This window comes from Callithrix jacchus, chromosome 5 (genome assembly GCF_049354715.1).
Source record: "Callithrix jacchus isolate 240 chromosome 5, calJac240_pri, whole genome shotgun sequence".
NCBI lineage: Eukaryota > Metazoa > Chordata > Mammalia > Primates > Cebidae > Callithrix > Callithrix jacchus.
This window is the reverse complement of record NC_133506.1, coordinates 4,970,118-4,995,225: the sequence shown is the minus strand read 5'-3', so window position 1 is coordinate 4,995,225 and position 25,108 is coordinate 4,970,118. Positions and strand designations below refer to the sequence as shown.

The following is a 25,108-nucleotide window of genomic DNA, read 5'->3' as shown; positions in this document are numbered from 1 at the left end:
GGCCGAATTTTTACAGATTAGGAAAATCTACCTACCACACAGATTATTATAGGTAAAGTTGCAGGTCAGGTGCGATGGCTCTCACCTGTAATCCCAGGACTTTGGGAGGCCAAGGCGGGAGGATCACTTGAGCCCAGGAGTTCAAGACCAGTCTGGGCAACATAGGAAGACTTCACCTCTACAAAAAAAAATTCTTTTAAATTAGGCGAGCGTTGGGGTGCTTACCTGTAGTCCCAGCTACTTGGGACGCTGAGGTTGAGGGAGGATGGCTTAAGTCTGGAGATCAAAGCTGCAGTGAGCTATGATCCTGCCACTGGACTCCAGCCTGGGCAACAGAGCAAGACCCTGTCTAAAAACAAAAACAAAATAAAGTTGCCATTTGTCAGGTACCTACGTGACATCCCAAACATTCACCTTACCCCAAGTAACTACCACCCTAAATTTAGGTAAGTTTGCATGCATTTCTTATACTTTCACTGCATATGTATGTCATTAAACAATTCTTTCTGTGTTTAATACCTTTATATATCAACCGTGTTTACCCTTCTGCAATTTGCTTTTCTCTGTGAGCATTATATTCCTGAGAGTCATGCATATAGCTTGAATATATTCATTTCTCTGCTGCGTATTGTTCAGTCATCCCTAGGCATTGGAAGCAGGGATTGGTTTCAGGACACTGTGGACTCCAAAACCCTTCTATGCTCAAGTCCCTCATCTAAAATGAGGTAGTATTAGGCTAGGCATAGTGGCTCATGTCTGTAATCCCAACACTTTGGGAGGCTGAGGTGGGTGGATCACCTGAGGTCAGGAGTTTGAGACCAGCCTGACCAATATGATGAAACCCCTGTCTCTACTAAAAATACAAAAATTAGCCAGGCATGGTGGCAGGTGCCTGTAAGCCCAGCTACTGGGAAGGTTGAGACAGGAGAATCGCTTGAACCCAGAAGGCAGAGGTTACAGTGAGCCAAGACCGCACTATTGCACTCCGGCCTGGTCTACAAGAGCAAAAGTCCATCTCAAAAAAAAAAAAGAAAAAGGTAGTGTTGGCATATAACCTACGCATATTCCCCGTACACTTTAATCATCTCTAGATTACTTATGACTAATAAAATGTAAATGCTATGTAAATAGTTGTTTTGTAATTTATATTATTTTTATAGTTATGTGGTTTTTTAAAATTGCTTTTATCCCCTGAAAAAACATTTTTTTTTTTTGAGATGGAGTCTCACTCTTTTGCCCAGGTTGGAGTGCAGTGGCATCATCTAGGCTCACTGTAACCTCCGCCTCATGGGTTCAAGCGATTCTCCTGCTTCAGCTTCCCGAGTAGCTGGAACTACAGGCACTCACCACCACACCCAGCTAATTTTTTTTTTTTTTTTCTGTTTTTGAGACACAGTTTAACTCTTGTTGCCCAGGCTGGAGTGCAATGGTGTGACCTCAGCTCACTGCAACCTCCACCTCCCAGGTTCAAGCAATTCTCCTGCCTCACCCTCCCAAGTAGCTGGAATTACAGGCGTGCACCACTACAGCTGGCCAATTTTGTATTTTTAGTAGAGATGGGTTTTCACCATGTTGGTCAGGCTGGTCTCAAACTCCTGACCTCAGGTGATCCACCCGCCTCGGCCTCCCACAGTGGTTGGATTACAGGTGTAAGCCATTGCGCCTGGCCTTGAAGACCTTTTTTTACATCTATCTGGGAATTCCTCCACCTGTCATGCCACCCGACCCTTGCCCTCAATCCTCCCAATGCCCTCACCTCACCCTCCTGTCTCCTTTCTCCCCTTCTCAAACTTTTTCAGAGATGTCTGTATTCTCGGTCTGCTCTTCATCTTCTCCCATCCAGCTCTCAGCTGTGTGGACTCCACCCCCAGGTCTCCACTGAAACTGTTCCAGCCAAGGTCATCGGGGAACCTGTCAGAATGTCTTGTGCCTCAGCCTGCATCCCAACCCACCTCCCCACTGCATACCTCCTGCTCTGGCCTTAAACTCTCCTGACTCTCCTCCCGTGGTTCTTTCTCCTACAGCACCTTCAAGGGTTGCTGTTTCTTTTTTCCTCTTACTCTGCTCTCTACCTCACATTTATGGCTGCTGTGGCCACTTACATCCAGTTGATCCATGGAACCATGGATCCATGGAATAAAACACTGCCTCACCCCAGAACTCTTTTTTAAAGAGAAAGAGTCTCATTGTGTCATCCAGGCTAGAGTGTGGTGACATAGTCATAGCCCATGGCAGCCTCAAACTCCTGAACTCAAGCAGTCTTCCCACCCCAGGCTCCCAAGGAGCTGGCACTACAGGCATGTGCCACCACACTCAGCTAATTTATTTTATTTTTTGTAGAGACGGGATCTCTCTTTGTTGCCCAGGCTGGCATTGAACTCCCGGCTTTGAGGGATCCTCTTGTCTTGACCTCCCAAAGTGTTGGGATTACAGGCCTGAGTCACTGCACACAGCCCTGCTTCGCTTCTGAATCACATGCTCCTTCTTCCCACCCCTGGAGTTACCACAACAGTGATTTTTGTCTTAATAATTCCTTTGCTTTTTTGTTTTGTTTTGTTTTAAGACACAGGGTCTCACTATGTTGCTCAGGCTAGTTTCAAACTCCTGGGCTCCACTTCCTTTTCTTTTCTTTTCTTTCTTTTTTTTTTTTTTTTTAGGCAGTCTCCCTCTGTCACCCAGGCTGGAGTGCAGTGGTGTGATCTCAGTTCACTGCAACATGCACCTCCTGGGATCAAGCGATTCTCATGATTACAGGTGCACACCACCATACCTGCCTAATTTCATATTTTTAGTAGAGATGGGGATTTCACCATGTTGGTCCAGGCTGGTCTCAAACTCCTGACCTCAAATGATCCACCCGCCTTGACCTCCCAAAGTGCTGCTATTACAGGCATGAGCCACCGCACCTATCCCTCTCCTATAATGTCTTAAAGTTTTATAATTCAAACATGTTATGTGGTGTGAGGTAGAAATTCTTTTTTTCATAGTAAGCAATTGTCCCAACAACACTTAATAAACAGTACATCCTTCCCCCAGTGACCTACAGTGCCATCTCCATCACTGATTAAGTGTCCATGAACACTCCAATCTGTGTCTATGTCTATTCTCTACTCGGATGCATTGATCTATGCTAATTCTACACTGTCAAGATTACTAGAGCTTCATAATAAATCTTGACTTCTCTTACCAGGTAAGAGAAGTCCCCCCACCTTGTTCTTTAAGAGTGTCTTGACTGTCTTAGATGTTTACTCATCCATATAATTTTGGAATCATTTGTCAAGTTCTACAGGAAAAAGCATTTTTGGAATTTTTACTGAAATTGTATTCATACATAAATTATTTTGGGTGAGAATCAACATCTTTACATAATTGAATATTCTAATTCATTAACGTAGTATGGAATATATATTTTCTTCTCCATTTATGTAGATACTCTATTTCCTTTTTTTGAGATGGAATCTTGCTCTTGTCACTCAGGCTGGAGTACAATGGTGCGATCTTCACTCACTGCAACCTCCGCCTCCCGGGTTCAAGCAATTCCCCTGCCTCAGCCTCCCAAGTAGCTGGGATTACAAATGCGAGCCACCATGCCCAGCTAATTTTTATATTTTTGGTAGAGATGGGGTTTCACCATGTTGGCTGAGGCAGGAGAATTGCTTCAACCCAGGAGATGGAGGTTGCAGTGAGCCGAGATCGCACCACTGCACTCCAGCCTTGTGACAGAATGAGACTTCCTCTCAAAAAAAAAAAAAAAAAATCACTTAGAAATAAATGTAACAAAATATGTTTAGGACCTTTATGGAGAACAGTATAGAACTTAACTTCATATAAAATCATTAAAGAATATCTACATAGGCTGGGCACGGTGGCTCATGCCTATAACCTCAGCACTTTGGGAGGTTGAGGCAGGCAGATCATGAGATCAGGAGTTGGAGACCAGCCTGACGAACATGGTGAAACCCCAACTCTACCAAAAATATAAAAAATTAGCTGGGTGTGGTGGTGCACACCTGTAGTCCCAGCTACTAGGGAGGCTGAGACGGGAGAATCACTTGAACTGAGGAGGCAGAGGTTGCAGTGAGCTGAGATCATGCCACTGCACTCCAGCCTGTAACAGAGCAAAACCCCGTCTCAAAAGAAATTAAATTAATAATTTTTTTAATTTTCATTTTTAGATATTTGTGACAGATTTATAGAAATGAGTTGATTTTAGTAGATTGATCTGTTTTTATAGCATTGATGAACTCTTACTTGTCTATAAATTGTTTTGTATTAACTATGTGTACAATCATATCATGGTGAATAACGACAATTTTGTTTCTTATTTTCCAATCCTGGGTGACATTCTTTTTTTTTTTTGCTGCTCAACTGCATTGGCTAGACATCTTGTACAATGCTCAACAGAGGAGGTGGACGTAGGCACCCTTATCTTTCTCCACTACGTCTTGTGTGCTTCATTTCATTGACTGGCTGGCACTTCCCTTCCCCCAGTAACTACCCACTTTATCATCAAAAGAGCTCTCAAATCCATCCCTTCTCTCTACCCCACAGCCAATTACCTGATCTCATCCTTTGCATCTCTCACCTGGACTAGTGCACCAGCCTCCTCACTGGTCTCTAAGCATGCATCCTACCCGTGCCCCATCCATCTGCACCCTTATAGCCCGAGTCAAAAACACAAAGCTGCCCATATCTTCTTCCTTCTTAAAAACTATCGGCCAGGCACAGTGGCTCACACCTGTAGTACTAGCACTTGGGGTTAGGGTACCGAGACAGGTGGATCGCCTGAAAACAGAAGTTTGAGACCAGCTTGGCCAACATGGCGAAACCCTGTCTCTAATAAAAATACAAAAATCAGCCGTGTGGTAGTGCATGCCTGTAATTCTAGCTACTGAGGTGGCTGAGGCAGGAGAATCACTTGAACCCAGGAGGTGGAGGTTGCAGTGAGCCAAGGTTGCACCACTGCACTCCAGCCTGGGCAACAGAGCAAGACCTTGTCACAAAAAAAAAAACAAAACCAAAAAAACTATTCATTGGGTTCTTGCTGCCTAAAACAGTGGTCTACACAGCTGGTGTGATCACAAGACCATTCATTAAGGTATAGTAGGAAAACATTAGATCTTCTATTTCTTTCTTTTTTTTTTTTTTTTTTTTTTTTTGAGACAGAGTCTCACTCTGTCACCCAGGCTGGAGTGCAGTGGTGCAATCTTGGCTCACTGCAGCCTCTGCCTCCCAGGTTCAAGCAATTCTTCTGCCTCAGCCTCCCAAGTAGCTGAGATTACCTACGCCTGCCACCACATTCAGCTAATTTTTGTATTTTTAGTAGAGACGGGGTTTCACCATCTTGGCCAGACTGGTCTTGAACTCCTGACCTCATGATCCACCTGCCTCAGCCTCCCAAAGTGCTGGGATTGCAGGCGTGAGCCACTGTGCCCACTCTTCTGTGTGCTTTCTTACAACTGCAGGTGAATCTACAATTACCGCAAAATAAAAGGTTAATTTAAAATAATGATATTCAGATCCAAGATGGCTGATCACTAGCAGCTCAGGCTTGTAGCTCCCAGTGAAAGCGCAGAGAACGAGAGGACGCCACACTTTCAGACAAATTTTTGTTGCTCAAGGACCAGGAGATTCCCAGCAGAGGAGCCCCACGGGTTGCCAGAGCTACTCTTAGAGCCGGAGAGGCGGTTTTGCCGGTGCCCTGGCACGGCGGTTCTTGATGCAGACTAAACAGGACTAGGTCCTGTTTTGGTTGATGTTTGGAGCTCTGCAAAAGCAGAGGCGCCCATACAGCTGATCGAAGAAGGGATTCAGGAGGGAGGCCAGACTGGAGACTCCCGGACAGAAAAGCACCAAGAATCTTGACGCCGCTGTTTTAGCCGGTGCAGTGGGTTGCTCAGATTTTGGCGCTGGGAATTAACAAGTTGGACGTCCACTCAGAGACCTAATTTGAAAGTTGGTAATTACAAAGACGACAGGTGGATCAATTTACAATTATGGGAAGAAACCAGCATAAAAAGGCTGAGAATACCCAAAATCAGAATGCCTCTCCCTCTACAGGGGATCACAGTTCCTCATCAGCAACGGAACAAGGCCTGATGGAGAACAAGTACATTCCATTAACAGAATTAGGCTTCAGAAGGTGGATAATAAGAAACTTCTGTGAGTTAAAAGAACATGTTCTAGCCCAATGTAAAGAAACTAAGAACTTTGAAAAAAGGATTGACAAAATCCTAATGAGAATAGACAATTTAGAGAGGAATATAAGTGAATTAATGGAACTGAAGAATACAAGAACTCCCCGAAGTATGCACAGGTTTTAACAGACGAATTGATCAAGCAGAAGAAAGGGTATCAGAGGCTGAAGACCAACTTAATCAAATGAAATGAGAAGACAAGAATAGAGAAGAAAAAGTAAAAAGGAATGAGCAAAGTCTCCAAGAAATATGGGACTATGTGAAAAGACCTAATTTACGTTTGATAGATGTACCTGAATGTCATGAAGAGAATGAATCCAAGCTGGAAAATATTCTTCAGGACATTATTCAGGAAAACTTTCCTAACCTGGTAAAGCAGGACAACATTCAACTCCAGGTAATACAGAGAACACCACAAAGATATTCCTCAAGTAGAGCAACCCCAAGACACATAATTGTTAGATTCACCAGGGTTGAAATAAAGGAGAAAATTCTAAGGGCAGCTAGGAGAAAGGTCGGATTACCCATAAAGGGAAGCCTATCAGACTCACAGCAGATCTCTCAGCAGAAACCCTACAAACTAGAAGAGAGTGGGGGTCAATATTCAATATCCTCAAAGAAAAGAATTTCAACCCAGAATCTCATATCCAGTCAAATTAAGCTTCATAAATGAAGGAAAAATAAAATTTTTCGTGAACAAGCAAGCACTTAGAGATTTCATCACCACCAGGCCTGCTTTACAAGAGCTTCTGAAAGAAGCATTACACACAGAAAGGAACAACCAGTGTCAGTCATCCCAAAAACTTACCAAAAGGTAAAGAGTATCTCCATAATGAAGAATCTATATCAACTAATGGGTGAAATACCCAGCTAGCATTAAATGATAATATTAAACTCACAAATATCAATATTAATTCTAAATTTAAATGAATTAAATGCCCCAATCAAAGACACAGACACACAAACTGAATAAAAAGTCAAAACATATTGGCACTCTGTATCCAGATCCATCTCATAAGCAAGGACACACAAAGACTCAAAACAAAGGGTTGGAGGAAGACTCACCAATCAAATGGAGAGCAAACAAAACAAAACAAAAAAAACAGGATTTGTAACTTTCGTCTCTGACAAAATAGACTTTAATAGTAACAAAGACTAAAAGAAACAAAGAAGGACATTACATAATGGTAAAAGGATCAATACAACAATAAGTCAATGATCATAAATATATATGCACCCAATATAGGAACACCCAGATACATAAGACAAGTTTTCAATGACTTATAAAGAGACTTGGACTCCCACACTAATAGTGGGAGACTTTGACACCACATTGTTAATATTCGACGAGATAGAAAATTAACAGGATCAACGAGATAGAAAATTAACAGGGACATTTATGATTTGAACTCAGACCTGGAACAAGTAAACTCAGTGAATATTTATAGAATTCTTCACCCCAGGTCCACAGAACATACATTTTTTTAGTATCACATTACACCTATTTTGAAAGTGACCACATAAATGGAAGCAAGTTACTCTTCAGCACTTGCACAGCGTTTCACAGATTTAAATTAAATATTGGTTGGCTGTTTGTCTGTTATTTTCTTTCCTTATTCCTTCCTTCTCCACTGATAAGCACAATTATCAGCAAAAAAGAGGTTCTTAATACCTACTTTTAGATTGCATTCCAGCCTGGGCAATAGAGCAAGACTTCTGTTCTCTCTCCCCCTTTTCTCTTTTCTCTTTCTCTTTCTTTCTTTCTTTCTTATAAAAAAAATGATGATATTCATTGTTGGTGAGTGTATGGCAAAGTTTTGTCACCCATTAAATAAAAAAAATTAACCTTTATTTTAGTTTAGGGGCACATGTGCCAGTTTGGTACATAGGTAACTGGTGACTTAGGGGTTTGTTGTACAGATTATTTCATCACCCGGGCTCTAAGCACAGTACCCAACAGTTTTTTTTCTAAACCTCTCCCTTCTCTCACCCTCCTCCTTCAAGTAGGCCCCAGCGTCCATTGTTCCCCTGTTTCTGTTCATGTGTTTTCATTATTTAGCTTCCACTTGCAAGTGAACATGCTGTATTTGGTTTTCTGTTCCTGTGTTAGTTTGTTAAAGATAATGTGGCCTCCAGTTCCATCTGTCTTCCTGCAAAGGACATGATCTTGTTCTTTTTCATGCATGCATAGTATTCCATGGTATATACATACCACATTTTCTTTATCTAGTCCACCATTAATTGATATTTAGGTTGACTCTATGTCTTTGCTGTTGTGAATAGTGCCCATTAAATTTTAAAGGATTTGGCCAGGTGTGATGGCTCAGGCCCATAGTCCCAGCACTTTGGGGGGCCAAGGGATTTAGATCACTTGAGCCTAGGAGTTTGAGACCAGCCTGGGCCACATGGCAAAACCCTATCTCTACCAGAAATACAAAAAACTAGCCAGACCTGGTGGTACACACCTGTGGTCCCAACTATTTGGGAGGCTGAGGTGGGAGGATTGCTTGAGCCTGGGAAGCGGAGGTTGCAGTGAGTGAAGATCATGCCACTGCACTCCAGCCTGGGCGACAGAGACCCTGTCTCAAAAAAAATTTTTTTTTCTGGACATGATGGCTCACACCTGTAATCCCAGCACTTTGGGAGGCTGAGACAGGTAGATCACTTGAGATCAGGAGTTCAAGACCAGCCTGGCCAACATGGCGAAACCCCGTCTCTACTAAAAACACAAAATTAGCCGGGTGTAGTGGCACACACCTGTAATCCCAGTTACCTGAGAGGCTGAAGCAGGAGAATCACTTGAATTTGGGAGGTGGAGGTTGCAGTGAGCCAAGACTGTGCCACTGCACTCCAGACTGGGTGACAGAGAGAGAGACTCTGTCTCAAGAAAAAAAAATTTTTTTTAAGATTTGAAATTCATAATTATACCTAATTTTGGAGAGTATCAAGACTAGAAACCAAATTTCTGAAGGGTAATGAATTTGACAATTTTTTTTTTTTTTGAGATGCTCCGTTGCCCAGGCTAGGGTGCAATGATGCAATCTCAGCTCACTGCAACCTCCACCTCCTGAGTTCAAGTGATTCTCCTGCCTCAGCCTCCTGAGTAGCTGGGATTACAAGCTCCCACCACAATGCCCAGCTAATTTTTATATTTTTAGTAGAGATGGAGTTTCACCATGTTGGCCAGGTTGTTCTTGAACTCCTCAGCTCAGGTGATCCACCTCTTCGGCCACCTAAAGTTCTGGGATTATAGGCATGAGCCACCGCACACAGAAAAAAAAACTTTTTTTTGAGTTGGAGTCTCGCTCTGCTGCCCAAGCTGGAGTTCAGTGGTGGGGTCTCGGCTCACTGCAACCTCCGCCTCCTGGGTTTAAGCAATTCTCCTGCCTCAGTCTCCCAAGTAACTGAGATTACAGGCATGTGCCAGCATGCCGGGCTAATTTTTCTTAGTAGAGACAGGGCTTCATCACATTGGCCAGGCTGGTCTCAAACCCCTGACCTCAATGATCCACCTGCCTTGGCCTCCCATACTGTTGGGATCACAGGCATGAGCCACCATGCCTGGCCAGGTTTGTCTGTTTCTATTAGTTTTCGATGCACATATTTTGCATCTCTGTTGTTCATGCATACATATTTCCCAGTGCTACGTTTTCTTAGTGGATTGAATTTTATCATTAATTGTGAAAATGAGCCAAGCGTTGTGGCATGCCCTGTAACTCCAGCTACTTGTGAGGCTGAGGTGGAAGGATCACTGGAGCCCAGGAATTCAAAATCAGCCTGAGCAATATATTAACAGCAAGACCTCCTCTCTTAAAATAAAAATAAAAGGGCCGGGTGCGGTGGCTCATGCCTGTAATCCCAGCACTTTGGGAGGCTGAGGTGGGTGGATCATGAGGTCAAGAGATCGAGACCATCCTGGTCAACATGGTGAAACCCCATCTCTACTAAAAATACAAAAATTAGCTGGGCACAGTGGTACGTGCCTGTAATTCCAGCTACTCAGGAGGCTGAGGCAGGAGAATTGCCTGAACCCAGGAGGCGGAGGTTGCAGTGAGCCGAGATCGCGCCATTGCACTCCAGCCTGGGTAACAAGAGCGAAACTCCGTCTCAAAAAAAAATAATAAATAATAAGTAAACGTCCTTGCATGGAAGACTTAAATAAATACTGGTACAGTCCACATGGTGGAATACCCAGACAGCCAATTTTTTTTTTTTTTTTTTTTTTTTTTGAGACGGAGTTTCACTCTTGTTACCCAGGCTGGAGTGCAATGGTGCGATCTCGGCTCACCGCAACCTCCGCCTCCTGGGTTCAGGCAATTCTCCTGCCTCAGCCTCCTGAGTAGCTGGGATTACAGGCACGTACCACTGTGCCCAGCTAATTTTTGTATTTTTAGTAGAGATGGGGTTTCACCATGTTGACCAGGATGGTCTCGATATCTTGACCTCATGATCCACCCGCCTCGGCCTCCCAAAGTGCTGGGATTACAGGCTTGAGCCACCGCACCCGGCCAGCCAATTTTTTTTTAAAGGAGCTGTTTAATAATATACAACGATATTCAGGATATAGTGGCAGGGTGCAGTGCCCCAAGCCTGAGGCCTGAGCACCATTGCACTCCACCTGGGCAACAAATGGAGACTCCATCTCTATTCTAAAAAAAAAAACCAAAAAACAAAAAAAACACGACAGCCAGTCATGGTGGCTCCCACCTGTAATCCCAGCACTTTCGAAAGCTGAGGTGGGCAGATCACCTGAGGTCAGGAGGTCTCAGATCACCTGAGACCAGCCTGGCCAACATGGCAAAATCCTGACTCTACTAAAAATACAAAAATTAGCCAGACATGGTGGCACAAGCCTGTAATCCCAACTACTCAGGAGGCTGAGGTAGGAGAATTGCTTGAACCCCTAGGTTGCAGTGAGCCAAGATTGCACCACTGCATTCTAGCCTGGGCATCGGAGTAAGACTCTGTCTCAAAAAAAAAAAAAAAAACCGACAAAACTTATAATGAAGGGCAGAGAGCAAAGTGCAGAACAGTGCCTAGTATGCTATTATTTAAGTAAAAGGAAAAAGAACACACAAACAGGTATTTTCCTATACCTGCAAAAAAAGATACCAGGCAGGATGTACAAGAAACTGCTAACCAGGCTTCCCTGGGGTCCCCACCCACGCCGCGGAAAGCTGCCCTGGACAAATAACTGTCGATGCCCCTTCTCCAAGTCCAGGCTCCACTGGCGCTTCTGGGGAGGCGTGGGAAGCTCGAAACCCCAGGCAGAAGCAGGTCCCGGCCCCTCCTCTCGACCTTTGCACCTGCCTTTTACGTGTTTGCTTTTGCAGGCAGTTAAGTCCAGGGCGCGGAGGGGCGGAGAGGGGGCGGAGAGGGGGCGGAGGGCGCAGGAACCTGCCCATTGGCCGTGGAGCTTCGGCTTACCCTGGCTCCAGCATCCCAACTCGCCTCCCGAAGGTCCCGAGTCTGGCTCTGAATTAATTGGAGGCTTCGAGATGGGATAGTGGGTCGCAGGCACTGAGGAAGCCCGCTGATGGGGATGGAGCCGGATTCTGCAGTTCTGGGGAGTCCCTCCCTTCTCCATCCCTACAGGGGTCGCTCCTTTCCCGCTCTGCCCACGCCCCTCCCTCCAGGCCCCCTGGGCTCGCCTCGAAGTCCCCGCTGGGCTGGGAGAGTGTAGAGGTGGGGACTTCCTAGGGACCCTGGACAGGGCTCCCCTCTCTCCCTCAATCCTTCTCAGCCCTGGCGGCTCCGCAGTGAGTCGGGCGCCCCAGGAGCTGCCGGCCCACTCTCCCCCGGTGTCTCCGGTAGGAGGAGGCCTCCAGACTGGAAGAATGCAAGAGAGCGCCCCTCCCTAGCCGCGGGCCCTCTCTAAGCCGCAGGCTTTAGAGGCACCCCAAAAGGGGGGTGTGAGATGGTGTGGTCCAAATCATTATAACGAAATCACCTGATTATGTGCCTGTCCCACTGGTTCCAGAAGGGACAGAAGCCGTCTGGCTTTGCCAGCTGCTGTGTCCCCAGCGTCCAGCTCAGTGCCTGACACACAGACTGCACACAACATTTAGGAATGTATTAATGTTCCCAAATGTCTGCCCCGGAGCCCAAGCTGTGGTGCTCTTTGGCTTCAGCCCACGGTCCCGGCTGTCCTCGGGGTGAAGCCAGGGAGTCCCCGAATCCAGGTCTCTGATGTCGCCAGCTGAGGCTGGATCCTTCCCCCATTGGAGCTGGATGGCTTCTGGGTTCACTTCCCAGGCTCGTCTGAGCTTCCAGGCCCCTTTTATTCTAATATTTGCTAAGAACCTCGTCCGGGGACCTTAGGAGTCACACAGCCAGGGGTTCTTCCCCTCGCCTTCATTTCTTAGATGATAGAAAAGCAAAAGGAACACTAAGGACATGCAATGGGGAGGGGTGGGGGGCCGGTCCAGTCTGAAGGGGCGGGGGCGGGGTAGGAGACCTCCGTGGAGTGAAATCTAAAAAGGAGCTCTGTCGACAGAAAGGGAGCCCACGGCTCCACGCAAGACTGGAGAGCCGTAAGGTACCCTCGCAGCCCGCTGCCCATCTGTACACCTTCCTTTGCGCCTAGCACCCTGGACTCCGAGGTCCGCCTGTGCCCTGCAGCCTGGAGTTGCCCTGGACTCCACTGTGCCAGGAGAGGGCACCCTGCTCCCAGCTTTGGCTTCGGACTGCGGCAGTGCAAACCCTTCCCTCGAGGGGCGGGATTTGGAGCGCTGTGATGATAACCTCCCAGCTGCCCCGGGAGCAGACAAAATAGGTTCATCGCTCCCTCCCATATAAGAAGAAACTAAGGCTCAGAGAAGGATAATGGATGTTGCTAGTGAGTGGTCTTTGGACTGGTTTTGAAGGGCTTTTAGCCCTTGGAAGCATCTGGCAGGGTGTTTTTGTTTTGTTCTGTTCCGTTGAGGCAGGGTGTCACTCTTGTCCATGCCAGAGTGCTCACATTAGAGCTCACTGTAGCTTCAAACTCCTGAGCTCAAGCAGTCCTCCCTCTTCAGCCTCCCCAGTAGCTGGGACTGAAGGCACGCATCACTACATCCAGTTTCCTATTTATTTATGAGACAGAGTCTCACTATGTCGCCCAGGCTGGTCTCAAACTCCTGGGCTCAAGTAATCCTTCCACCTCTGCCTCCCAAGTACTGGGACTACAGGCATGAGCCACATTGCTGATAGAACGATACTAGTCAATATTTCTTATGTCCTATGTTCCATACACAATTCCAAGCTCTTTGAACTTCCCTGTAGATACTGCCCTGCTTTATAGATGCTACCCTATAAGGTAGGTACCCAATTTACCCATGGAAAAACTGAGGCTCCTAGTGGTTGATTTGCCCTCAGTTAGGAAGCACCAATGCTGTCTGACTCCAGAGTCCCTGCTGTAACCACTGGGCTACTCTCCCTGCAGTCATGCTCCCCACTCCAACCCCCATGCTGGGCATGTTCATTTGAGTGTGCTAGAGGCGAGGATGCAAAACAGGACAAGACAAAGTCTCTGCTCCCCTGGAGTTCCATTCGGTGAACGTATTTACACCTAAAACACATTCATACAAACTTTCAAACACATACTCTTTCACACATTCCACCATCACACGCAGATACTCATGCTTATGCGCATATGTACATACACACTACAGAAACAAGTCCAGGTGCAGTGGCTCATGCCTGTAATCCCAGCACTTTGAGATGCTGAGGCGGGTAGATCCCTGGAGGTCAGGAGTTTGAGACCAGCCTAGTCAATGTGGTGAAACCATGTCTCTACTAAAAATACAAAAATTAGCAGGGTGTACTGGTACGCACCTGTAGGCCCAGCTACTTACTGGGCTGAGGCAGGAGAATAATTTGAAATTGGAGGCAGAGGTTGCTGTGAGCTGAGATCGTGCCACATTACTCTAGTAACAGAGCCAGACTGTCTAAAAAAAAAAAAAAAAGAGGCAGGATGCAGTGGCTCATACCTGTAATACCAGCACTTTGGGAGGCTGAGGCAGGCGGATCACAAGTTTAGGAAATCGAGACCATCCTGGCTAACACAATAAAATCCCGTCTCTATTAAAAATACAAAAAATTACCCAGGCATGGTGGCTAATTTTGGGACTCTGTCTCAAAAAATAAATAAATAAATGCAAAAACTGGGGACTTTTGCATGGAATCCTATATTTCCAGTTTCTCTTGAGAAAATCAGCAACCAGACTTCTGTTGTCATAGCAATAGGCGGGTTAGCTAAATGTTAGCTGCCCTCTTTGAATGGTGCCTAAGTTCTCCAGGCCAACACATGTCCCCACCCCTAGCCTATGTCAGTTGTTGTTCCAGCCTGATCCCTGACTTGAAGTTTTCTCAGTGGCCCAGAATCATCCCAGTGAGCACTGCTTGTCACTGAATAACCTTGGTTCTCATGTGCATAGTACCAACTGAGTCACTTTCCCCTGCACTCCGTGCTTTACCCATCTTCCTCTTTTTGTCTTTTCTCTTTCTGATGTCAGTGAGGCCACCTCACATACCCTGCTGTCTTCCTAATGGAGCCAAAACCAGGGGTAGGATCAACAGGAAGGGGCTACTCAAGGAACTACTAACAATGTCGACTGCCAATTTTCAGGAACTAGGAGGAGTTTCTACCTTATTCCAGATATATGGGCAAAGGTGGTGTTCTGGTGATCTTATTTTGAAGAAGCATCTTCCAAAATAAGACGTAATTAAGTTAAGGATCTTGAGTTGAGATGGTTCTGGATTAGGGTGGCCCCTAAATCCAGTGTCAAATGTCCTTACGAGACAAAGAAAGGAAGAAGACAGACATAGAGACCACACAGCGAAGACAGATGCAGATTGGAGTGACACGTCTACAAGTCACGGAAAAGCTGGGATTGCCAGCGGTCACCAGCAACTAGGAGAGAAGCCGGGAACAGACTCTCCTCAGAGCCTCCAGAAGGGACCCACCCTGCCAATGCCTTGGTTTTGAACTTCTGGCTCCCAGAACTGTGAGAGAATACATTTCTGTTGTTGTAAGCCAAATGTATGATACTTCGTGATGGCAGCTCTAGGAGTCTAATACAGATGGAAAGGGGAGGAGAAGATGGAGGAAATAGGAAGCCCGATCCTGGTGACTCTGGTGACTCCGTTTCCCTTGTCCTGCCTTAAACATGGAGAATATGGAGAAGGCTGAGGTGCTGGGGGCAACAGCAAGAGTGGCTCAGGTGATCATGCTAACTGGTACCCCAGGGCTCCAAAACCTCCCAGGAAATGAGTCATTCTAGAGAGCCATGGGTTTCTTCTCAAATACCTTTGATTGTAAGCAGGTGGAGGAAGTGTCCTACGGAAACAGCTCTTGGGAGGGTGGTGGAGTGAGCTTTTAGGGAGGCAAATCAGCCAGGCCTGGCATCCACAGTTCAGGAGTTCACACGAGGTGTCCATTCCAGGCCTGGGCAGGGGGCCACCCAGAAGGGGAAGGGGAGAGAGGGACAGGGAACTGTAGGAACAGAGAGAAGGAGGAGGGCAAGGGGTGAGGTTTCCCAAGAGAAAAGAGTGGCTCCTCCACCAGCACTGCCTGTTTTCTCCCTTCTCACACTCCCCCATATTCATAAGTGATTACTCGGTACCAGGACTGTGCTCACAATTAATATTTCAGTTTCCCTTTCTAAAACATAGAATGCTGCTTACAATAGTCCTGAAAGGTCTTTTCAGGACATTGTGTGGTTCTAGTTGCCAACCTGGATCTTAAAATGCAAACATTGAAAATAACATTAAATGTTAGCTTCGAGGATGGCTCCTCATAGCCTGTGTGTGAGTGGGAAGGGCTGGGATCATCAGATGCTGCATTTTACAGAAGAGGAAACTGAGAGATGAGCACCTGCCTAAAGGACCAAAGAGTCTGTTGAGAAATGTTCAGTTTATGAATATTGATGAATGCTGAGTGTGTGATAGAATATATTGTTTGCTAGGAAGAACAATAAAGAAAACCTAGCTGCCGCCGCCCTCCCCCCAAGTAGAAAACTACTTGGGGCATTCCAAAGTGGCAAGGCAATGTATAAATATCATACACCAGTTACAACAACTCTTTAAGATACCTGCCCCTGCCCCTGAGGCTCCCTCGTGGAGAATACTTTTGAGTTTGTTTGTGATCAGTGGTAAACAGGCACCAGCTGCCTCCTTGGCATATTTTGTGTTATGAGAAAACACAGAACACCTGTTTGTTAATAAGACTCACCTGTTCAGAGAGAATAAATACGTGGATCAGACTCTGCTGGGGGCCTTCAGCCTGGAATGCTGTCAGCTCCTGAGGCTCTCAGTTCAGAATGCTGCTACCCCCACCACCACCCCTCCGTAGACCCACTTTGCTGTTCTATCTGGGTGTCTGCCTCTCAGTTCCTTCAGCGCCGCCTGGGTGGGAGTCTCTCCAGCCGAGCTGATACTTGGTAAGAGTCAACTGTGGATGGGAGCCTGGGGCCTGAAGAGTTCATGCCCATATAAGGAGATGGCTGTGCCATTGTTCAGTTGCTATGAAGGATCCGATGATGGGGGGTTGTTCTCTAAGATCCTGGATCTTGGGAATAGAAGCAGAGGGTCCAAAAAGGAACAAAGACTGGCATCACCTCCCCATGGTGGGCCGATGCCGACTGTAGGTAATTCTCTACCCTGACATCAGTGATTCAATGCTGCATGGTAAACCACCCATATTTATTGGCATAAAACAACCATTTATTATTCATGTCTTTTGTTTCATGGGGAGGGAGCATTGATTGGGCTCAGCTAGGCAGATCTTGCTCAAGGTTGCATATGGTTGCAGTCAGGTGGTTGCTGGGCTGGAGTCAGCTTGACGATTTCCTGACAGCCAGCTGATGCTGGCTACCTGGGACCTCAGCTGGGGCTTCCAGCCCGGATATGATATGTGGCCTCTCCATGTGGCCTGGGCTTCCACACAGCATGGTAGCTGGATTCCTAGGGTAAGCATCCTAAGAGAGAGAGCCAGGCACAAGTTGTATCACCAAGTATGACCTAGACTTTGAAGAAATGTGCCATCACTTTCATCATATTTAGTTGAGGTAGTCACAAAGATCCACCCAAGTTCAAGAGAAGGGGCCATACACTATTCCCTTATGTTGCTATAAAGAAATACCTGAGGCTTGGTAACTTGTCAAAAAAGGGGTTTTGAAGGAGTCTTGTTGTCTGGAGGGTGATACCTGAGGTTTGTTGTCTCACACCAAGGAAATCGACGACACAGACACAAAGAGTGAGGTTAAGAGCAAAAGTTTAAGGCCGGGCGCAGTGGCTCATGCCTGTAATCCCAGCACTTTGGGAGGCTGAGGTGGGTGGATCATGAGGTCAAGAGATCGAGACCATCCTGGTCAACATGGTGAAACCCCATCTCTACTAAAAATACAAAAAATTAGCTGGGCACGGTGGCACGTGCCTGTAATCCCAGCTACTCAGGAGGCTGAGGCAGGAGAATTGCCTGAACCCAGGAGGCGGAGGTTGCAGTGAGCCGAGATCGCGCCATTGCACTCCAGCCTGGGTAACAAGAGCGAAACTCCATCTCAAAAAAAAAATAGTAAAAGTTTAATAGGGGAAAGAAAGAGAATAGCTCTCTGCTGGAGAGAGGGGTCAGAGAAATGGGTTGCCAGATCCGTGGTGAAATGCAGGGGGGTTTATAGATGCCTGGTGAGGAGGCAGTGTCTGATTTACATAGGGTGTGAAAGATTGGTTGGACCCGGTGTGCCGTTTGCATAGGGCATGAATTTCTGGTAGCCCCTACCCTTAATTTCTTACTGTGCAGGTGGGTTCTCTGCCTGGCCTGCACCCATGTTGCCTATTCCTCTACTGTACATGCGGTAACAAAAAAAGGAAAGATGGAGCCTCCATGTTGGATATGCCTGGCCCCCAGGCCATTGCTATTGCCGGCAACTCCCCCCACCCCGCTGCTGTGCAAGCTTCCAGCTTATCCGTGTTTGCAGCTCAATTTTTCAGGCTTCTCTTTGTTAGAAACAATTTCTTGGACTACTTTTTGTTAAAAGGGCAGCTCTGGTGAGGATTCTGTTGCCCTCACTGTCTGCCTAAATAATTTCTTCCTACCTGCTGTATCAGTTTATTTGGCTCATGATTCTGCAGACTGTACAAGAAGCATGGCGCCAGCATCTGTTTCTGGTGAGGGCTTCAGGCTGCTTCGCTCATGACACAAGGTAAAACGGAGCCATCGTGTGCAGACATCACATGGTGAGAGAATGGAAGCAAGAGTTGGGGTAAGGTGCCAGGCTCTTTTTAACAATCAGCTCTTGTGGAAATTAATAGAGCTAGAACTTCCTCATTAACATGCCGTTCATGAGAGATCCACCCCATGACCCAAATACCTCCCATTAGGCCCCACCTCTAACATTTGAGATCAAATTCCAACATAAAGTTTGAGAAGACTAACATCCAAAGTATAGCAACTACCTCTTGATAGGGGAGTGGCAATGTTCTTTTTTTCTTTGGTGGCGGGGGGACGGAGTCTGCTCTGTCACCCAGGCTGGAGTGCAGTGGTTCAATCTTGGCTCACTGCAACCTCCATATCCTGAGTTCAAGCAATTCTCCTGCCTCAGCCTCAAGAGTAGCTGGGACTACAGGTGTGTGCCACCGTGCCCGGCTAATTTTTGTATTTTTAGTAGAGGTGGGGTTTCACCAAGTTAGCCTGGATGTAGCCTGGATGGTCTTGATTTCTGACCTCATGATCCACCCACTTCAAAAAAAAAAAAGACCAGACACAGTGGCTCACACCTGTAATCCCAGCACTTTGAGAGGTCAAGGTGAGCAGATCACCTAAGGTCAGGAGTTCGAGAACAGCCTGGCCAACATGGTGAAACCCCGTCTCTACTACAAATACAAAAATTGTCTGGGTGTGGTGGTGCATGCCTGTAATCCCACCTACTTGGGAGGCTGAGGCAGGAGAAGAATCGCTTGAACCCAGGAGTTGGATGTTGCAGTCAGTTGAGATTGTGCCACTGCACTCCAGCCTGGGTGACAGAGTGAGACTCCATCTCCAAAAAAAATGATGCAAGTCAATGAAAATGACCAAGCCACCAAGTCTCAATCATTTTAGGAGGTTTCTTTGCCAAAGTTAAGGACGTATACCAAGGAGGCAGGTTTATGCCTTTCTCCAAAGATTATTTTGAGGCCTTCAATATTTAAAAGGGAAAGGGTGGATATTGGGGGAGAGGAAAAAATGTTTAAAAGGTATGGCTAGATAAGAGACAAATGGTTACATCCTTTTGAGTCTTTGATCAGCCTTTCACTGAATATACAATTTACGTGTGTGTGAGAGGTAGGTAGAGAAATAGTCACTTAGGCCTTTGTCTGGCTCAGTGTATCTGCATATTTATGTAAGATAATGTAAACAATAGGGCAGCCAAGGCAATCAGTTATGCATTTGCCTCAGGTGAGCAGAGGGATGACTTTGAGTTCTGTCTCTCCTTTGTCCAGCACCCATAAATATAAGCAATCAATTTACATTGCCACGGTGAAATTCAACAGAATTGTTTTAGGTTAAAGATTGTGGAGCCCACGAGGAATTTTCTTGTGGGAAAATTGAGAGAGGATAAGCTTTTATCTTTGTTGCTTTCTGATTTAGGAACCAAATGGGAGATGAGACAAGGGTTTGCATGACCCAGTTCTCAGCTTGTGTTTTCCCTGTGGCTTAGTGAGTTTGGGGTCCCAAGATTTTGTTTTCACAAAGAACATGCGGGATGGGAGACGTTGTGACTACTTTTGAAAAATATACTTTGCTGCACCAGATAAGGGGTGAGCTCTGGAGTCAGATGCTTGGATTAGAATCCTAGCTTTGGCCGGGCGCGGTAGCTCACGCCTGTAATCCCAGCATTTTTGGAGGCCGAGGCAGGTGGATCATGAGGTCAGGAATTCAAGACCAGTCTGGCCAACATGGTGAAACCCTGTCTCTACTAAAAGCACAAAAAATTAGCCGGACATGGTGGCAGGCGCCTATAATCCCATCTACTTGAGAGGCTGAGGCAGGAGAAAGGTTTGAACCCAGGAGGCAGAGGTTGCAGTGAGCTGAGATCGCACCATTGCACTCCAGCATGGGCCACAAGAGCAAGACTTCATCTCAAAAAAAAAAAAAAAAAAAAAAAACTCCTAACTCTACCATTTAATGCCTATAAGTCTGTTTCCCCATCTATAAAATGAGACTGGTAGCACTGTTTTCAGGGGGCAGTGGTTGTGAGAATTGCGTGAGATAAAGGCTCAAAGTTCAGGATATCCAGCCCATGACCAGTGTTCAGTGGGTATCACTGTTGTTGAAACAGGTCATCATACTAAGTGCTGACCGGTCTGGTTCACTGCCCCAGGCCACTGCCTGTTTGTATGTGTGTGATGAAACCTAGAGGGGTGTTCAAAGAAGTGTGTTCAAATGGGTCCATGTGCACATGCCACAGGAGCTGAGCTTGAGGGAATGAGTGTGTGTGTGTGTGTGTGTGTGTGTGTGTCTGTGAGTGAGGGTATAGGTGAAAACTTGGGCAGGGGTTTGCATACATGAGGGCACATGTGCTATTGTCAGAGACGTGTGAACTAGAGGAGATGGGTAAAATGAGGCTGAGACATACTGGGCTGCATTCCCAGACGGTTTAAGGCTTTTTTTTTTTTTTTTGAGATGGAGTTTGGATCTTGTTGCCTAGGTTGGAGTGCATCAGCATAATCTTAGCTCTCTACAACCTCCTCCTCCCAGGTTCAAGTGATTCTCTTCCTTCAGCCTCCCAAGTAGCTGGGATTACAGGCATGCACCACCATGCCTGACTAACTTTTTGTATATTTAGTAAAGACAAAGTCTCATCATGTTGGCCAACCTGGTCTCGAACCCCTGACCTCAGGTGATCCATCCGCTTCAGCCTCCCAAAGTGCTGGGATTACAGGCATGAGCCACTGGGCCTGGCCTGTTTAAGGCATTCTAAGTCACAGGATGAGATAGGAGATTGGCACAAAATATGTGTTACAAAGACCTTGGTGATAAAACAGATTGCAGTAAGGAAGCCGGCCAAAACCCACTAAAACCAAGATGGCCACAAGAGTGACCTCTGGTCATCTTCACTGGTACATTCCCGCCAGAGCCACCATTATTTACAAATGCCTTTACAATGTCAGGAAGTTACCCTATATGGTCTAAAAGGAGAGAAATGAATAATCCACCCATTGTTTAGCATATAATCAAGGAATAACTATGAAAATGGGTAACCAGCAGCCCTCGGAGCTGCTGTCTATGGAGTAGCCATTCTTTTATTCTTTACTGTCCTAATAAACTTGCTTTCACTTTACAGACTTGCCCTGAATTCTTTCTTGCACGAGATTCAAGAACCCCCTTTTGGGGTCTGCATCAGATCCCCTTTCCTGTAATACTACAGATGTTTGTGAGTGTGTGGGACAGAGGAATGAGACCATCTTGAGGGCAAGTGTAAGCACATGTGTCTACAAGTGTGCCTAATTAGGACTGTGTGTGGGTAAATTAGCTGGTAAGAGTTACAAGAATATGAGATATGGCCAAGCGTGTGTGTTAGATTGAGTGTGTACGTGTGCATGAGTGTTCTGTGTTTTCTATAAGGTGCTTGTCCATGCCTCATACTTGCAAAAAATGAGATAATGTCAGAGAATACTTTCAGAGCTTTGCAGAGATGTTCGAAGCAAATGAACCCCTGGGGACCATGACCAGCTGGGAAGATGAGGGGAGCCAGGTGGAGGAGCGTGGAGAAAGGCTTTTCTGAAGTTCATAATCTCACTCGGGCAAGGAGCCAGGGACCCATTGGGGTCAGCTGCTTCCCACACACAGCTGCCTCAAGTTTAGATGACAGCTCCACATCTGGGTCTTCTTCCTGCTCATCCCCATCATTACTAGTCATTAATTTGTTCACTCATATAACAAACATTTACTCAGTACTAACTTTTTTTTTTTTTTTTTTTTGAGACGGAGTTTCGCTCTTGTTACCCAGGCTGGAGTGCAATGGCGCGATCTCGGCTCACCGCAACCTCCGCCTCCTGGGTTCAGGCAGTTCTCCTGCCTCAGCCTCCTGTCAGTACCAACTTTTAAGTGAAGTTTAGCCTAAACCTGCCTCCTTACATATTTTGAAGTTCAGCCTAAAGGTTTCTCTGTACATTGTGAACTGTAACCTAAATGGACTTGTAAACAGACTGTAGCCTACTCTTGTGCCAGTCACCAAGTTTTGGCCAATTAGATGTGGCCAGCTATTCAAATCATGTTCAAACAAGGCAAACGCCAAGCTATAACCAATCTGGTTGTTTCTGTACATCACTTTCCTTTTTCTGTTCCTAAATTTTCTCCCATCACGTGGTTGAACCAGAGCAACTCCATCTTGAATAGGGCTTGGGTAAAATAAGACTGAGACCCTTCTGGGCTGCGTTCCCAGGAGGTTAGGTATTCTAAGTCACAGGAAGAGACAGGAGGTCGGCACAAGATACAGGCCACAAAGACCCTGCTGATAAAACAGGACGCGGTAAAGAGGCCAGCCAAAACCAAGGTGATGGTGAAAGTGAGCTCAGGTCCTCCTCACCACTCATATGCTAATTATAATGCATTAGCATGCTAAGAAACACTCCTGCCAGTGCCATGACAGTTTACAGACGCCATGGCAACATCTGGAAGTTACCCTCTAAGGGGAGGAGCCCTCACTTCCAAGGAAACTCATGAATAATCTACCCTTCGTTTAGCATATGATCAAGAAATAATTATAAATATAATCAGTTGAGCAGCCCATGCTGCTGCTCTGCCTATAGAGAAGCCACTCTTATTCCTTTACTTTCTTAATATATTTGTTTTCCTTCATGGACTCACCCTGAATTCTTCCTTGTGTGAGATCAAAGAACCCTCTCTTGGAGTCTAGATCAGGACCCCTTTCCAGCGACAGCTGCCTCGGAGTCTCTGAGCTTACACTGGCTTGGGATGCTGCCCATTCTTTGTTCAATTAAACTATTTTACATTAATTCAGCTAGTTGCTTTTTCTTTTCTTTTTTTTGAGACGGAGTTTTACTCTTGTTGCCCAGGCTAGAGTGCAATAGCACAATCTTGGCTCACTGCAACCTCTACCTCCCAGTTTCAAGTGATTCTCCTGCCTCAGGAAGTGAGCTGAGGGCAGAGGGGAGGAAATGAGGTCACAAAGCTGCCAGGAAAAAGAGGTCTGTGAGCTCGTGCAGGGAGGATGACTCCACTTCCTTTCCGTTTCCTTCTTCACACCAGGATCCCTATAAGTCAGTGAGAAAAAAAAAAAAAAAAAACAGATTCCAAGAAGAAAGGAAGAAATACTGGGCAGAGGATTTGAACAGGCACTTCACAGACCAGGATCTCTGAGGGGCTGGATTATTCTGTTTCTTACAATCAAATCAACCCCACTTGACACATTTTTCCTCTTCACATCAAAACCTCTGCTCTTGTGACAGAGCGAGTGCCCCTCTCTCTACAAAAAAAGTAAAACATTAGCCAGGTGTGGTGGCATGTGCCTGTAGTGCCAGGTACTCCAGAGGAGGTATAAGAATTGCTTGGCCTGGGAGGTTGAGGCTGCAGTGACCCATGATGGCCCCACTGCACTCCAGCCTGGGAGGCAGAGTGAGACCCTGTCTCAGAAAAAAAACCCCACAAAAGCAGGGCTCAGTGGTTCATGCCTGTAATCCCAGCACTTTAGGAGGCTGAAGCGGGTGGAGCATGAGGTCAGGAGTTCAAGATCAGCCTGGCCAACATGGTGAAACCCTGTCTCTCCTAAAAATACAAAAAAGCCGGGTGTGGTGGCACGTGCCTGTAATCCCAGCTAATTGGGAGGCTGAGATGGAGAATTGCTTAAACCCGAGAAGCGGAGGTTGCAGTGAGCTGAGATCATGCCACTGCGCCCCAGCCTGAGCAACAGAGCAAGACTCCATTTCAAAGAAAAAGCCCACAAAAAAACAATTAGCTGGGCTTAGGGGCACATGCTGGTAGTCCCAGCCACTTGGGAGTCTGAGGTAGGAGGATCACCCTACCCTAGGTGGTCAAAGCTGCAGTGAGCCATGATTTCACCTCCGCACTCCAGCCCAGGAGCTGCTCCTGTTATTTTGCTGGCTTAATGGTGTTATACCTAGTGTCTCTGTGATTCTCTTGGCCCTTTCCTCATGTTTGTGGCCTCTGGGAATGTATTCTTCCATGAATAACATGTGACCAACCTCTCAGAGTGAGGAGCCAGGAGTGTTCCCCTTTAATATCTCATAATTAAATCAGAACTATTTACTGGGCATCATCTATTAAGCACTGCTTTCTGAATGCCAGGCACCTTAAAAACATTCCCTGTAATTCTCACAGTTTCTTACAAAGTTGAGATTATACTTCTTATTTAAAAGAGAAGAAGGTGAGACTCTGGAGGTTGAAATTTTTAATTAAAAAAAAAAGAGCGGGCCAGCAACAATGGCTCATGCCTGTAATCCCAGCACACATCGGGAGGCTGAGGAGGGAGAATAGCTTGAGCCCAGGAGTTCAAGACTAGCCTCGCCGGGCGCGGTGGCTCACGCCTGTAATCCCAGCACTTTGGGAGGCCGAGGCGGGTGGATCACGAGGTCAAGAGATCGAGACCATCCTGGTCAACAAGGTGAAACCCCGTCTCTACTAAAGATATAAAAAATTAGCTGGGCATGGTGGCGCGTGCCTGTATTCCCAGCTACTCAGGAGGCTGAGGCAGGAGAATTGTCTGAACTCAGGAGGAGGAGGTTGCGGTGAGCTGAGATCGCGCCATTGCACTCCAGCCTGGGTAACAAGAGCGAAACTCTGTCTCAAAAAAAAAAAAAAAAAGACTAGCCTCATAGGGAGACTTCATCTCTACAAAAAATTAAAAAATTAGTGGGGCGTGGTGGTCACACACCTGCGGTCTCAGCTACTTGGGACATTTGAGCTTGGGAAT

The 25,108-nt window shown here is 46.2% G+C and overlaps 1 long non-coding RNA gene across 1 annotated transcript; it reads right to left on the bottom strand.

The window, feature by feature from the left end:
* Positions 1-119: 119 nt before the first annotated feature.
* Positions 120-23,292, bottom strand: LOC118153526 (uncharacterized). The gene is made up of 4 exons (XR_004742721.3): positions 23,026-23,292; positions 18,273-18,361; positions 16,411-17,155; positions 120-349 (listed from the first exon to the last, which is right to left on the bottom strand). It is a non-coding gene; the product is annotated as an uncharacterized LOC118153526 (long non-coding RNA).
* Positions 23,293-25,108: the final 1,816 nt, after the last annotated feature.